This window comes from Marmota marmota, unplaced genomic scaffold (genome assembly GCF_001458135.2).
Source record: "Marmota marmota marmota unplaced genomic scaffold, marMar, whole genome shotgun sequence".
Classification (NCBI taxonomy): Eukaryota; Metazoa; Chordata; class Mammalia; order Rodentia; family Sciuridae; genus Marmota; species Marmota marmota.
The window spans coordinates 15,563,585-15,569,494 of NW_026000153.1; the positions used below are offsets into that span (position 1 = coordinate 15,563,585).

Sequence of the window (5,910 nt, forward strand, 5' to 3'; positions counted from 1 at the left end):
AAAAAAAAAAAAAAAAAAAAAAAAAAAAGGCAAGCCTGGTGTGTTTGCACACGCCTATAATCTCAGCAACTCTGAGGCTGAAGTGCTAGTATTGAAAGCTTGAGGTCAGGCCTGAGCAACTAAGACCCTGTCTCAAAAATAAAGAGGACTAGGGGTGTGTTGCTCAGTGGTAGAGCATTCCTGGGGTCAATCCCCAGTGTCAAAAAAAAATTTTTTTTTTAATCAAAAGATCAGAAACTTAAGTCTAGTTCTTAACTCTGGCTAGCTGCCCCCATAGCACATCTACATGTAAGGTCTGTATCTGTATTTAAATGTAATAATTAATCCAATGAGATGAGTGCCTTCATTGACCCATATTTTGCACACACAGAAACAGATCATTTGAGTAACTGACCAAAGGCCAGGAAGCTAACTTTTTTTTTTTTTGGTACCAGGGATTGAACTCAGGGACACTCAACCACTGAGCTACATCCCCAGCCCTATTTTGTATTTTAATTAGAGACAAGGTCTCATTGAGTTGCTCAGTGTCTCCCTTTTCATTGAGATTGGCTTTGAACTTGCGACCCTCCTGTCTCAGCCTCCTGAGTTGCTAGAATTACAGGCGTGCCCCACTGCACCCAGCTAAAGCTGACAATTATTAACTGGGATTGGGAGCAAGCAATCAGTTTCCTGAAACCATGTCCTTACTCACTACACCGAATAGAAACAGAGTGGAGCTCAGACTATAGTCAATTTTTCATTTAGTACTAAGGTGGGAAACAACTGGGGATTTCTTATTCATTCAAGGGATTGTCTTCAGAAAGCTTTGCAGATGTTGCCATGTAAACAGCAAAGAGGCCTCTTCTGGTTGCTAAGATAAGCGTTGGGAGGGAAAACCTTGTGCAGAAGTCAGCTGCAGAGTCAGGCCTTACTGTGCTTTTTTCCATAACATCAGTAAAGAGGCAGCCTGCCTTTGGCAGCCTGGAGCTTTCGTTTCATGTTTATTTAACTGAAAATAATTTCCCAGTCCTTTGCTCCAACAGCTCTGCATGCAGCTGTGTAGAGGACTGCCTGTAGATGCATGGCAAAGTAGTAGGGAGAGATCTTTAGTCATCTGCATTCTCAATCAACATCCAGACACCGTTTCTAGGAATGAGAAGGTGAGGGGCATTTAACATCTGTTTAAGAGAGGCTGTAAACCATGATAACTTGCATAGCTAATTCTGTAGAAGGATAAGATTGCTTTTATCAGAATGCCAAGGAAAACAAAACAGCTTGTTTAGATACTTGTAAGCATCAAGCCATTAGAAAATACTCCTAAGGGCAGAGTGTTTGAAACAGCCAAAAAAGAAGTGTAGAGGCTTGTTGAACTGGAAGGGAAAGGAGCTGGTGTGAAAGCCAATTTCTGGAGCTCTGCAAACAGGCCTGCAGCAGATGTGTGGTGGAATTCCAGGTTGTACCCTGATGGTTGCATCATCGTGTAGCAATTCTGGCTTATGGACTGATCTACATAATTGGTGTGAGATTTGATGGAAGGATTAAGACGGTTTTCCTAGGATCCTAGGAATTGTCTTAGAAGGGACCTTAAAAGCCATTCCCTCAGTTCACAGTTCAGAAGAAAGAATGAATGAGACAGGATCCCATGAGTAATATAAAAACCCGAATTAAAATGCAGGTCTTATGTATATGAATACACCACAGTGAATCTCACTTGTGTACATCCACAAGACTGGGATTCTATTTAGAATAAGGTATATTCTATGATTGTATAAATATATCAAAATAGTTTCTACCATCATGTATAACTGAAAAGAACAACAACAACAAAATGCGGGTCTTCTGTCTTCTAATTCTAGCTCTTCTCATTTACATTTCCAAGCTCTGGGTGCCGGCTGAGGGTGCTTTAAATGGAGATGGCGCAGCTGAGTCTGAGGATTCCCAGAGCCTGAGGAACCAAAATTCAAATTTGGCCTCCATGCCTTCTCATTGGCCTGGAGGACTTTCCTTGAATATCAGGTTCCTGATTGTAAAACCAGCATTTTATTGACTAAATCCTGAAGTATTGTGAGGATTGTACAAGTAATAAGCCATTTTTATTACAGGGCATGTATTTTTTGAATCAGATTTTTTTTAATCAACCAGACTCAGGTTGCCCCACTTCTGGACTCACTGAATCTTTAAAAGACCCTTCAGTGACAAATCATGGGGCCAGAAAAATGAATGTAGAGACAGGTTCCCTTTTGCAGTATTGGGGATGGAAACTAGGGCCTCACACAGGCTAGACAAGCACTCTACCACTGAGCTACATCCCCAGCACTTCTTTGTTTGTTTGTTCAGACAAGATGTTACTAAATTGCCCAGATTGACCTTGAACGTGCAACCTGGCCTCAGCCTCCCAAGCAACTGGGATTATAGAACACTGGGTGCTTCATGCTTTTTCTACCCTCCCTTAGTACCACTCATCAAAGTTGGGAATGCCTGCCAGTGAGATAGAATGTAGAGTATGAAGATACTGGAAAAAAGATCAAGTCAGAGGTACAGCCACAGGAAGGTAAAGTTGATCTCAAGTAGAAAATTGGATAGTGGTTACCAGAGTCTAGGAAGCAGGGTGGGGTGAAAAGAGAATGATTAACGGGTACAAAGGTGCCGCTGGAGAGGAACAACAACAAATTACAGTGTTCTATAGCACAGTAGGCTGATTATGGTCACCACAATGAACATTTCAACACGGCTAATAGGATTATAAATGTTGTTAACAGAAAGAAATGATAAACATCTGAGATGACAGACATGCCAGTTACCCCATCTGATTTACTACACATCTTATTCATATATTAATAAGTATCACGCTGTACCCCTTAAAATGTATAGTCACTAGTGTCAATTCTCAAAATCCTTTTTTAAAAAGCAAGAAGAGAAATTTTAAAATAGATGCACCTTGCCACTTACAATAAATGTCTTCTGAAAGGAAAAGAGAGAAAGAGCCACCAGTTCCTATCTCAGCCTCACTGGAGGCCCAGAGCATTGAGGAGAGGCAAACTTGAGGAACAATGTGGGGATAGAGATTCTCTTTGGCCCTTGATATGAAAGCTCCCGGAGGAGGCCTTCAGAACACTTCTACTCATTGACAGACTAGGGCCATTCCACATTCTCACTCTTGGTTGGCAGGGAACAATGCTTACAGTTAAGCATTGCTTAAGAATTTCATCCAAGAAGTTTTTAAAAAACAATCTGAAGTGCCAGCTACAAGAGCTTGCAGATTTGTCTAGCTTTATAGTTTGTCATAAATGCCCCCCACAAAGGTACATGTGGTGAAGGTTTGATCCCCAGCATGGTGCTATTGGCGGGTAATGAAGCTTTGAGCAGGTGAGTCCTTGTGGGAAGAAGTTAGGTCACTGGAGGGATGCATTGAAGGAGGTCTGATCATGGCTTCCCTTTGCTTAAAATACTTCTGTTACATCCCCTTCCTTCTGGGATAAACACAGGATTCCAAAAATGTGTGACAAGCCCCCAGAGATGTCCATGTCCTAATCCCCAGAACTTGTTGACATGTTTTTATCTTACATGGCAAAAGGGACTTTGTAGATGTGTATAAATAAAGGATCTTAAGATGAGCAGAAAATCTTGGGTTACCTAGTGGGTCCAATGTAATCACAGGGTACTTTGAAAGAGGAAAGCAGAGGGTCAAAGTGAGAGAGTCAGAGAGAGAGGACAATGGAAGCAGACAGCTGGGTGACAGGGTGCCATGAGCCAAGGAATGCAGGAAGTCATTAGACACGGGGAAATGGCAGATTCGCCCCTAGATCCTCCAGAAGGAACATAGTTCTGCCAACATCCTGATTTTGGCCTCATAAAAACCACTTTAGGCTTCTGATCTCCAAATCTGTAAGATAATAAAATTGTGTGTGTGTGTGTGTGTGTGTGTGCGCGCGCGCGCACGCACGCATGCAATTTGTTATTTTAATCTTTCAAGGGGGTGCTCCATTCCTGAACTGTGATACCAGGTAAATGCATGGAGTATAGGGCGCAAACTCTTATTCCACCCTGCTGCTCCAAAAATCCATTTAATATATTGTCTGCAGATAGAGAACATATCTGATATTAAACCAATAAGAACAGATGCTACACTTGATCTTTTTTTTCAACATCACTTTCTTAATAACGTGAAATACAAGTACAAAACTTTTTACTGAATAGAGATGGAATAATATATTTGGCTACACTTGATCTTAATCAAAAAGGCCAAGAAGCAATAAAATACTGTTGTTTTTAAGATACTGAATTTGTGGTAATTTGTTACAGCACAACAGGACAGTAATGATCAGGGCCTACTGGGTCCTGCCTGAGCGGGCCTGCAAGCTCTCCCCATCTTGCGCTGGGCTCCCTCCCCTTGCACTCCATATCTCAGCCATGCTATTTCCTTGTAACTTCCCAATTTAGGTCTCTGTATATGCTAGTCTCACTGCCAGGAAGCTCCTCTTCTTTTCTCTTTGGCTAGTATAGCAAATGTCATTGGTTTCCTACCCACGATTTATTCCCCGCCACCTCCTCTTCCTTTCAGGAAGAGCCCAATTTTGTTCAGGAACCTACTCTTTTTTCTCTATGGAGACAGGCCCCAAACTCAATCTAATTCCAATCTAATGACTCATTCTTGATTGTCTAATCTAACAGAATGGTCATCCCCCTTGCCATTGATGGGATTGGGTGTCATGTGCTTCTGGCCAATAGGGCTTGGGGAATGCCTGCTTCCTGACTTCAGGGACAAGTTTTCTGCTAAAAAAAAAAAAAAAATAGATGGGCGGGAGGTAGTGACTCCTATCCTGTTGGCCATTGTTGCCTCTGCACATAACATCTGACAGTGTGAATGACAGCTCATAACACAAGCTGACACACTGACCACAGCAGGAAGATGAGACCTGAGTTGTTATTTTATTTATTTTTTTTGTGTGTGGTGCTGGGGATCAAACCCAAGGACTTGCATATGCCAGGCAAGCACTGACCACTTAGCAACACCCCCAACCGTGAACCTGCGTTCTTTTTTGGAGGGAGAGTGGGTACCCGGAATTGAACTCAGGAGCACTCAGCCACTGAGCCACATTCCCTAGCCCTATTTTTTTTTTATTTTGTTTTTAGTTTTTGTATTTTATTTAGAGACAGGGTCTCACTGAGTTTGTAGCTCCTTACTTTTGCTGAGGCTGGCTTTATGCTCACAATCTCCTGTCTCAGCCTCCCAAGCAGCTGGGATTACAGGCATGTGCCACCACACCCCACATGAACCCGGGTTCTTGATGATATTGTTGAACCACTGAGTTCTTTCTGGACATCTTATATGTGATGATGCATTTTCCTAATTATGTGAGTTAGTTGAGTTGGTGTTTCTGTTACTTGAAGCCAAGAGCATCCTGACAAATGAGGTTCATACCTTCTCATCTTTCGGACTGAAGACTCATCCTTCCAACTGGTCATTATTTTCTGAGGGAGGCCTCCTTGGAGCACCCTGCCTAATCCAGTCCCTGTCTAGTAACTCTGCGCATCCTCCTACACAATGTTTAGCAACAATTGTACATTTTTTAGCATAATTATTTAATTAATATTTGAGGGCTCCCCTGATCTGTAGATTCAATGCTTTTACTCTTCATCATGTCCCCAGGATGGCTCAGGGCCTGGTGCAAAGGAGCTCAATGAGGCTCACAGTGTTCATTGGAGTGAAGAGGGTTAGTGCAGAGACAGAACAGTGAATAGGACTCTTCCTGTCTACAAGGAATCTTCAGATCGAAAGGAAGAGCAATAAATTCTGTGACCAATGGAAATCAACATGGGAAGTACCATCAGGGTATGAAAAACTCCTGTAAGAAGGAAGAAGTAGGGATTAACTGATTAAGTACTTTCTTTTTCTTTTTCTTTCTTTCTTCTTTTTTTTTTTTTTTTTTT

At 42.0% G+C, this 5,910-nt stretch overlaps 1 pseudogene; it reads right to left on the minus strand.

Moving 5' to 3' along the window:
• Nucleotides 1-3,950: 3,950 nt before the first annotated feature.
• LOC125611585 lies at nt 3,951-4,180 on the minus strand (annotated as a pseudogene).
• Nucleotides 4,181-5,910: the final 1,730 nt, after the last annotated feature.